The 10,192-nt window shown below is 47.2% G+C and overlaps 1 non-coding gene across 1 annotated transcript; it reads left to right on the top strand.

Annotated features, from left to right (window-relative positions):
• The first annotated feature begins 1,147 nt into the window (after positions 1 to 1,147).
• Positions 1,148 to 1,240, top strand: TRNAI-UAU (transfer RNA isoleucine (anticodon UAU)). Its single transcript is given in 2 exon segments — positions 1,148 to 1,185; positions 1,205 to 1,240. It is a non-coding gene; the product is annotated as a tRNA-Ile (tRNA).
• The last annotated feature ends 8,952 nt before the right edge of the window (positions 1,241 to 10,192 follow it).

A 10,192-nucleotide genomic window follows, 5' to 3' on the forward strand; every position in this document is an offset into this window, starting at 1 on the left:
AAATGTTTACATTGAAATATCTCTTGAAACCTGTAGGAAAAAAGTGTAATAATAAACGTAACAACGGCATCGAACTTCAGCCCGGATTATATCCATCTTTATTTTGCAGTAGTAAAATAAAATTTAAAAAAATTTAAGGGAGGGGCCCACATAGACAAAAGTGCCTAAGGCACAGCGTAATCATAATTCGGCCTTGGGTACAGTGTTTACACTTTCTGGTTTTTAAAAAAGAAATGGTATCCAGATCTTTGTATGAGATCTCTTTATTTTAAATATTAGGAGCTAGTTTTAAAATTAAGGAAAACATGTGTGGCCCAATAAAACAAGCACGGCTTAGCCTGCATCATGTCGAAGGCCAGGACTATCATGTCCTTGGAGCGCCCGTCGCTTGAAACGATTTCTGGGACACGCCTTCTGCCTAGAGTGCCCCCTACAACCTGCTCAGGATGGTAGCAGGGACCCCGGAAAACCTTTGGGGTACAAGGCTCTGATGCCGAAGCTCCGCCCCGTCCGGTCTTTGAAGCTAGGTCGCCGACCCCTCTATCCCTCCTAGGCCTGGGTGGTCCCTACCTGCCCCACTGGAAGGCCCGTGGTTCGCCCTTTCCAGGGTTTGCCCGCTCCCTCTGACTTCCAGGGTGGGGGTCCACCCACGCATTGGTTGCTAGGGCCCCGGGCAGCAGCGGCCCAGGAGCCAACGCTGCTCCGCTTGGCCCCACCCCTCGGCCCCGCGTCACGGCCTCAGCTAGGCCCGCCCGCCGGCTTCCAGCCCGGCTTCGGGGTGTAGGGCCTGCTATCCGCGCAGCCCGCTCCGGGTTGGCGAAGCTCCACGGCGGAAGCAGAGGTGGTTTCAGACTGCAGCAGCCGGGGCTCCTCCTCCCGCACTGTCCCGGTAGGCGGGCTGCGCTCCATTCTAGGCCCCAGTGGCCCGCCCGTCGCGGGCCTGCCAACCCACCCCTTCATCCCCGAGGGAGACCCTCACGAGATTCCTCCGGTTTACTCTTCTGCAGGCGGCCAGGTCTGAAGGTGCGGGGCGGCTCTGGCACCAGCTCATTCCCGCCGAGCCGTAAGTCGCGGGTGCGCATGCTCCGCGACGCCCGTACCGCCCGGGTAAACCCTGATAGAGTCATCGTGAAGCGGACTCAGCGGAGCTCCAGTGGCGCAATCGGTTAGCGCGCGGTACTTATACAGCAGTACATGCAGAGCAATGCCGAGGTTGTGAGTTCGAGCCTCACCTGGAGCACGTCCCTTTTGAATACCAAACTCCCCCTTTTATCTCCCTTCCAAGGGAACAAGGTCGTCTCTCTTTAGCCCTCTCTCAGTTCCTGTCTCTTGACTGCTCAGACAGCATGTACCCCTCCCCACAGGCAGGACGCCGATCACAATTTGTACTTGCTTTCTAAGTTACTTGTTGCCCCTGTGCACCATCAAGCTGCTCGAACTCGGTTTACCTACTGCTACCTCCTAGTTTAACCCCTCGGCGGTTCCTTTAACAGCACCCAGTCCCGGGCTACAGTACCAGGGATGCGGCTCGGAGGTCCCGGGACGCTGCACCCGTGATGGGGATCTGTCTGGACATTGAGTTGGAAAATCCTGGGCGTCCCACTCTACAGGGCGTGCCCGCTCAGCGATAGGACGAGCCCGGTGTTCCCGGCTGCTGCCCCTCATCCAGGGCCGGGCGTGGCGTCGTGCGGGCTGGGTGGCGGGGCGGGAGCCGAGCGACCACTCCCAGGAGTTGGGGCCAGAGGCCCGGAGCGGGGGCGCACGTGGAACAGCCCATTCCATCCCTGTTAAATAGTAATAACCGATCATTACCCCTCCCCCTGATCTGCGGAGACCCCTAGACCGCGCGGGCCCTTCCTTACTACACGAATCTGGGCGGATTTACAGACTTTGGGAACTGTGCCTGGGGCACCTTTCTCTTCCCATTCTGTGTCCCTTGTCCCCGTTGTCAGTCTGGAGTGGTGGAATTCTCTGGTAAACCAGAGAGCAGATGTTTTTCAGTGCTATCCGAGTGGCGGATGCCCTTTCCTGCAGGCCACCAATCCCAGGTTCAGAATCCTGGAGGTGGGGGCTGGGGCAGGAAGTCTGCTCCCCATCCTTACCCCCCAGTAGTGGCGAGGTGGTTTGTTTGTTTGCTTGTTTATTTATTTATTTTAACCCAGCACAGAACACTCTAGGCGTGGGGGCTGCTTTACTGAGGGGCAGGTGGGTGCCCGGGGGCGGGTGGATGCCCGACATACCCAGGAGGTGTGGGTGAGTCAGGGAACGTGTTTAGTTAGGTCTCCTGGATGCATTCTCCCCAGAGTGGTTTCAGCTGTTTTTATGGACGTGATGTTTTTATGGGATGGAAATATTACTTGGAGTGGTGAGAAGCTAGACCTAGACAGCTCAGAGAAAGTGGGTGGTGGGTAGAGCTCTTGTTTGCACACTCTGCTATACCCTCGTCCAGGTTTAGAATGGCGAGCCTCAGGGCAGTGTGAGAAAGCCGGCCACCTCACCTAACCTGGCTGCGGGTTCCTCACCCAACCTGGGCCTTCTACTCAGCAGGTGGTGTGAAGTCCCCTTTAAAATTCTAGGTCAGGCCTGGAAACAAATATCTCCATAAAATTTTTAAAAAAAGTTTTGTTGATATATAATTCACATATCACACAATTCACCCATATAAAGCGTACAATTCAGTGGATTTTAGTATTGTATAGTCACAGATATGTGTAATCATCACCATGATTTTAGGACATTTCATCACCACAGCCAATTTTTAAAACATTGTCATCACCTCAGTAAGAAACCATGTAACCCTTAGGGTCCTGCTAGCCTCCCATCCCATCCTCAAGTAACCACTAATCTACTTTCTGTCTCCGCAAATTTCCCTGTTATGGACTTTCTCATAAATGGAATCATATAGTATGTGGTCTTTCGTGATTGACTTCTTTTAGTCTAATTTTTTTCAAGATTCATCCATACCCTACCCTATATCAGTACTTAATTTCTTTTTATGGCTGAATAATATCCCATGATATGGAATGGTCAGCGTTTTAAAGAGAAAAATTTGCTGAAAACTGCTTTTAAAGGGGGAAGTAATTTTTAATATGTACAAAGCGTAAAAATGATCAGGCTTGCTTAGAGTATGTTCCCGTTATTTATTGCAAGAAATAGGTACTTTTGAAAGCTGAGCGCAGAGCAGTTCCCTATCTGGACAGAAATAAATGAATGGAAGATCATTCTGCCCCACTTACATCCACATTGGAATCCAGTCTAGAAAACCCCAGCTCCTATTTGAAAACTTCTGGCATTAAAATGTAATTCCTTCACAAGACAACACATTCTATTTTTGTCAGCTCTTCATGGTTAGAACATTCTTCCTCTTAAATATTGTTTCTGTCCCTATTGGTTATTACTGGAAAGGTGGTGGTTTGGGGAACTCCTTTTCTGGTGAGGTGAGAAGGCAGGAAGCCAAATTAGTTGCTCTTTCTCCATTTACTCTAGAAATCCCCAGCTAGGAAACTATCTGTGGGTGACAGACAAACAGACCATTGGCAGGTTCGTAACCCAACATCTTAACGTTCTAGTGATAGGATATTTTAAACTTATCAAGGGTGATAAAGATCAAGTCAAAATTATGGGAAAATGCTTTAAAAACCATAAAGTACTATATAGATGTAAGGAGGTGGCATTATTATTACCACGAGACTGATGTGTGTATAACATATGGTAGCTTTAAGGGGGAAGATGAGTAGATGAATGTTGAACGTAGGTGGAACTTATAGCTGATCTCTAGCGGGAGAGAAGCCTTACATACCCTGAGGCTAACATTAGCTTTGTAGATGGCTTGGATGAAGACAGGCTTGTTAAAACTGGGTGTGATATGAAGCCAGAGGGAGAGCAAATTCAGTAAAATCTGGAGGAACAGTAGAGCCAATCCAGAGACAAATGTTTCTGACAAATGACAAGATGCAATTTGATAGAGACAATTGTAAGCCTATGTTCAGTTCAGCGTTCAATGTGGGGGATGCCTGGCTTGACAGCTGTTTGCATGTAAAGGACCTGGGGATTTCAGATGTGTGCAATCTCAGTTGTCCCAGCCGTGTGACCCAACGGCTAAGAATGTCACCCAATTACTGATGCGTTACTGTATAATGCATGGCCTGGCCTCGTGTCAGAGATCGCAGAACAGCTGTCTGTGGAACAAATTTTGCCTCCAGACAGGTTTTGTTTGGCTTTCTAACACTGACTTGCAAAGTGTTTAGATTTTTTCTGTTTTGTTTTGTTTTGGGATCATTTGCCTGGGAGATGTTTGGGATCAACCTGGAAGATCTTAATGAAATGCCCAAATTTCAACTTTGTAATGAAAAATTAGACTTGACTATCTGGGGCCCTTACTCCCACACGGCAACATAGGCTGCCCCCTTTGGATGGGCATGCGGTCTTCTGTTTGCCCCCCACCCCTGTCTCACCACTCCCCATCAATCCCCAGGGCAGGGGTGGGTGCCAGCCACCCCAGCTTCCCTCCCCTCTCCCCCCATGGCTTGCTTTTCTGTTATCTTAACCCCTGACTCATTTCTCTCATTTTGCCCTACAGACATTGGGCATGTGGCCTCAGCGTGGATAAAAGGAGAGAATACCGTTGAACTTGCAGTAAGGTCAGAACGCAGCCTCAGGGCTGTGATCTGTAGGAACACAGTCCATTTAGAATTCAACAAAATAAAACCCCAGTTCTTTATTGTGGAAAATTTCAAACATACCCAACAGTAGAGAAAATAACGTCTTTAACTCCCACGGAACCATCCATCATCAGGACTTTCAAGAATTGTAAACGTTTCATCTATCTCCTTCCCTACGCCTGCAGGCACTGGAATATTTTAAAGGAAATCCTAGATACAGTTTCATTTAACTTGTAAATACTCCGGTATGTGTACACACCAGGTAACCACATTTAGAAACAGCATAACCACAGTATCATTATTACACCCAGCAAGATCAACAACCGTGCCTCCTCCTCATCTAGTCGTACCTAGTCTGTGTTCAAATTTCCATGCTTGTCTTCGACAGGTATTTTTACAGCTGGTTTGTTCGAATCATAATCCAAAGAAGGTCCACCCGCTGCATTTGATCAATCTCTTTTAAGTCTCTTTCATACCAGTTCCCCCTCTTCCTACTCCCTTTTATGGTATTTCTTTGTTGACCTATAGAATTTGCCACAGAATTGGGCTAATTGCATCCTCAAGTCATTCTTTAATGAGCTTTTCAATCCTCCCCCCAACAATTAGATCTAGAAGCTCGATAATATTCAGATCCTGTTTATTTATTTAGTGAAAATATGTTCTAGGTGGTTCTAGTTGTTCCACATTTAGTGATGTTAATTTTATTGGTGATTTCAGATGTGGTCAGCCAAATCCACCATTACAAAATTCCACATCAGCCTCTGACGGAGCAGTTTTAGCTGCTACCAGTGCTCTTTGTCCAGATTTATTATTTTATTCAGGATTATGCAATAGTGGTTTTCTAATTCTATTATTCCTTCCGTAATTATGAATGATTCCTAACCCCCCCCCAAACCCACACCCTTCCTTCCATTGACTATTTGGTTTTCCCAAAGCGTAACTCATATAGAAAGACTAGATAATATTGCTCGACTCTTTTCCTTTTTCTAGTGTCCTGTAGGATAATGAGTGAATGCCCTCATAAGTCCCAAAGGTGGCCAGTTAGTGTTCTTTTTAATTTTACAGCTTCTTTTTAGTTATATTTGACATAGAATGAACTGCATTAATAATGTTGAGTAGCTCTCTGAGGCTTATTAGAGATCCATATATTTTCTCTTCCGCTCTCCTTATCACAGCCGCATAGTACTCTATGCAGGAGGCCACTGTTCATTCACCCCGCCCTCTGCTGGTTGTTTCAGTCTTCTGGTTTTGTAGGTGGTGCGGCAAGGAAGAGATGTGTTCATATTGTTTTGCATAACTTGTAGATGTGGGATTTTTGATCCAAGGAATGGATATCTGTAATATATATAATATGTATAAAATTATATATATAACTATGTATATAATAATTTGTATTATACAAACTATGATGCTATATAATATATTGTTATATATAATATCTAAGAAAGTACATAATAAGTAGATACTTTCCAGAGGTGTGAAATCATCTTTAAAGAGGGTTTCTAATGTGACAAACCAGGAGTATGAGACCTCTGGGATCTACGTCACAAGCATGACAGTTGAAGGCCCTGGGCTCACCCATGCGGATGGGGCGTGCACGGTCCGCCAGGTCTAGGAATGGCACCACCGATAGCTAAGAAAGGGGCGCTGACTGGAACCTCTGACATAAGGACTAGCTGGCCAAGGATCTCAGCTTGCAGGGGTGCCTGGAAGGGAGCCCCAGATTCAGAAAAAGCCCACAAGACCCCCCAGCTGGCCCTTCTGGCCCATGACTCCATCCCGCTGCCCTTTGCTTGAACTGTTTCTGTTTTAGCTGTTAGTCTTATCATGTTTAAAGTAATTTAAAAAATCTTTTTATTTTGTTTAACTGATTATTATTTTATTAACTGAATATTTCCTAATTATTTTTATCTTTAAAAAATTTTGTTCTATCTTAACCATTTCATTCCTTTAAACCCTCTTGTTAATGAATACATTCTTTCTTTTTAAATGTTCCCTATGTCCTTAGTCTTTTCATTTATTTCCTCATCGTCTTCTTTTTAACTTTTTCTTCTGAATTTATTTTTATCTCATCTATTTTCTTCTTCCTTTTAATGTAAATTGTAAAACTGGACTCTCTGGAAGAGTTTTATGCTTCTGCTGGCTGGCCGTGCCCCTGGGCGCCTAGGCGGGCCGCTTTGGTGCAGCCCGTGCTGTGGGAAACCCTGGTGGGGGGAGGAGCTTTTCCCCTTCCTTTCCCCACACAGTCCGTGATATTACAACCCCTGACCTGAACGATCTAGGCAACAAGAGGGCCCTCCCATTTCCCATAGCAGTAAGCCATCTGTGGGGACCACAGTTGAAACTCTAAGGCATATGGATCTTGGAGATGAGTGGGCTGAAGAGGAATATATGAGCTGCTTTCAAATATTTGTGAAAGGAGTATATATATTTAGTGTTGACAAAGAGGAAAGAACATGAACCTAGGGCCCATGGGCAATGATGACAAAGAAGCAAATTTATCTTTTAAGTGATTAGTGCTGTTGAGAAATGGGATGGGTTGTCTGGAAAAGGAGTGTGTTTCCGAGCTTTAGTGGTGGTGGAGCAGAAGCTGGAATATTATAGAAGAGAATCTTGCGTTGGTTGTGAAGTTGGTGAGGCTTCTAAATTCTTTTTTACTTATAAGATTCTATTTTTAGAAAAGTGACATTGTGCCATAGATTTTGTTATTACCTTCCCAGCATCTGTTTCCCCTTTCTTAGGGTAACATCCTGTGCCCTTCTGAACAAGTGAGCCCATCACCAGCCTGGGTCACACATGCGACATCATCCCCTGACCACACTGCAGACTGGTTGGTTCAGGAATGGGCATGTGACTCAAAATGAACCAATCAGTCCTTTCCGTGGGATTTTTTTTTTCTATTTCGAGCTATCTGGGAAGAGTTCTTTTCTCTTTCTGTTTAGAAACATAAAGAATACAAATCCAGAGCTTCCTGCAGCTCCCATCAGGTACCTTTCTAGCACATATCTTTCTAGTTGAGCTATTTGGCCTGGGAGAGTGAAGGCTACATTTGATTAAGAAGCAGGGACAAGCGACTGGAGGTCTGAAAGCAGCCGGGTCTCTGATTCCGAAGACCAGCTTCACCAGTTCTCTTCCTGTGCTCTGACTGTGGGAACCAAAAACGTGCGCGTCTGCATCAGCCAGTCAGCCTTGGCTTTCTGTCACTTGTGACCAAAAGGAGTCTTGACCGATGCGAATGTTTTTGTACAAAATATCCATTTTACGCTGCTGACCAATCTTTCAAATTCCTCTCTAAGAACTCTTTTCAGAAGCAAAAGGTAGCATCCATTTCGGGCTAAACTAAAAATCTCTCTAATCTTTGAAAGTACTAAACTGGCCTGGGGACAAAGGTAATTGATACTTCCCAGTGCCTTCCTACAAAGCCCAGCCCCCTCTGTGAGCACACTCCCCGTCTCCACCTGGATGACTCATTCAAAGCCTAACGATTTTTCCCCCTTCCTAAACCTGTTCCTTCCCTAGTCTTTCCCGCCCCACACAGTGGTCCTTTCATCCATCCACCCGGGTTTGGAGTGAGAAGCTTAGGAGGCAGCCTTCACTGTGCCCTTTTGCTCCCAATATGTCTCACCTATCAGCAAATCCCCTGTCCCCTCCAGTATGTGTCCTGAATCCATGCACTTCTCTCCATCTGCAGTTTCTGTCACCTCCTGCTTGGACCATTGCAGTAGCTTCTTAACTGATCCTTCACTTCTACTTCTTGTCTTTTTCTCCAGTTCCTTCTCCACACAGAATCCCAAATGAGCTGTTATAACACAAAGCAAATCATGTCATTTCCTCGCTTAAAACCATCGATGGCTTTCCGTTGCCTGCAGAATAAACTGCAAAGGCCTGCAGTGGTGTGGAAGGCCCCACACGTCTGAGCTGGCCCCCACCCACCTCTCCAACCTCAGCTCCTGTCACTCCGACCCGGCTTACTATACTCCAGCCACTCTGGTCTGTCTGTTCCTTGTGTCCGCCTCAGGGCCCTTGCGATGGCCATTCCTTCTGCTGGAACACCTTCGCCCAAATCTTAGGGTAGCTGGCTCTTCGACTTTCAGAGTTCAAATACACCTCCTCAGAGATACCTTTGAATGTAGTATAGTAGTGTTTACTACTATCTAAAATCATTGTCTTTGTATAAGAGGTAATTGTTTGTGTCTCATGTTAGGATATAAATCCCAACTGGGCCAAGCCAATAGGTGTTCACCAAATACTTAATGAGTGAATGGAAGAATAATGAGGAGCAACACAAGGGCACAAACTGTAACGCCGAGTGGAGAACATGGGCCCTGTTGCTGCTGGTTTACTTTGCAGACTGATGTCTGGAGCCTGGTGTTTAAAAAGTTCTTCAGAGTTGTCCCCAGGCTGCGTCACTGAGTGCGTGCTTTGCCTCAGATGGCTTCCTGCCTAGTAGAAAAGTAGTGCTCCCACCAGAAGCCAGTGAGAACACAGAGGGCGCTGGGACAATGACTTGGTGTTTGTAAGAATCGCCTGGGGAATGTTACAATGCCACTTCCTGGGCTATAGCCCAGCGATTGTGAAGTTCTAGAACTGGACTGTGAGGAAAGGACTGGGTGACCACCTGGGGCATCCCGTTTTAGTGCTGAAGGTCCCGCACTCCCCGAAACTCCCTCAGTCCCTGGCAAACCAGGTGCGTTGGTCACCCTAACCGGAGGGGTTCAGAGGGGCAGACAGGATGAAGTAGCTCAGAATGGTTTCCTGGAGGAGCCGAGGTAGTAATGCTTCTCACCCTAGGCCTTGGGTTTTGGCTGTCCCCTGGGACCTGCCTTTGAGTGAAGCTAGGTTTCCCAGACACCTAGTCCAGACAAAAGGGAAAGGAAAGCACCGTTACTTGAACACTTGCAATGAGCCTGTAGCTGCTCTAGGGCTTCATTACCTAATCGCTTCCTCAGCAGCCCTTTTATGGCTCCCATTGTAGAGGCAGGGAGGGCACAGGGGCTCGTGAGGTTGTGTGATTCCCCCAGCTCAGACGTTTGCCACACGGAGGAGATGGGAGTGACAAAGTCGGCCTAAGACAGAAGGCCTGGCCTTTTTTAGGTGTTTTGCTAAGTTAGAGATGTGTGGGGGGAAGGTCAGAGATGTGGCTGGGACCTCAGCCTGACAATTGTCCTTTGGCCCAGGGATGGGGCTTTCCTGGAATCCAGGGAAGAACCCAGCGACTAGACAGTGAGATAGTTAAGGAAGAGGCACCCAGGGAGTTTCTTGGGCTGGTTCTGGCCTGGCTGCATAGATGTCACTCTACCACGAGGTGGCGCTGTGGCTCTTCCCTTAGGAGGCTCCTCTTCCCTGCACTGGAGCGGGTTCAGGGCCAGCCACGAGAGCAGCCACTAGAACAGCCTCTTAGCCTTATTATACCTGTAGCCTGCAGGGCAACCTGGGCCTGTCCATAGCTTTCTGCCTTTCCCAGGCTCTTCCAGGCCAAGAAGAGAGGGAGAGATGGGCAGGAGGTCTGGAGAAGAGAAGGCTTGAGCCCA

This window comes from Desmodus rotundus, chromosome 5, assembly GCF_022682495.2.
Source record: "Desmodus rotundus isolate HL8 chromosome 5, HLdesRot8A.1, whole genome shotgun sequence".
In the NCBI taxonomy this organism is placed as follows: Eukaryota; Metazoa; Chordata; class Mammalia; order Chiroptera; family Phyllostomidae; genus Desmodus; species Desmodus rotundus.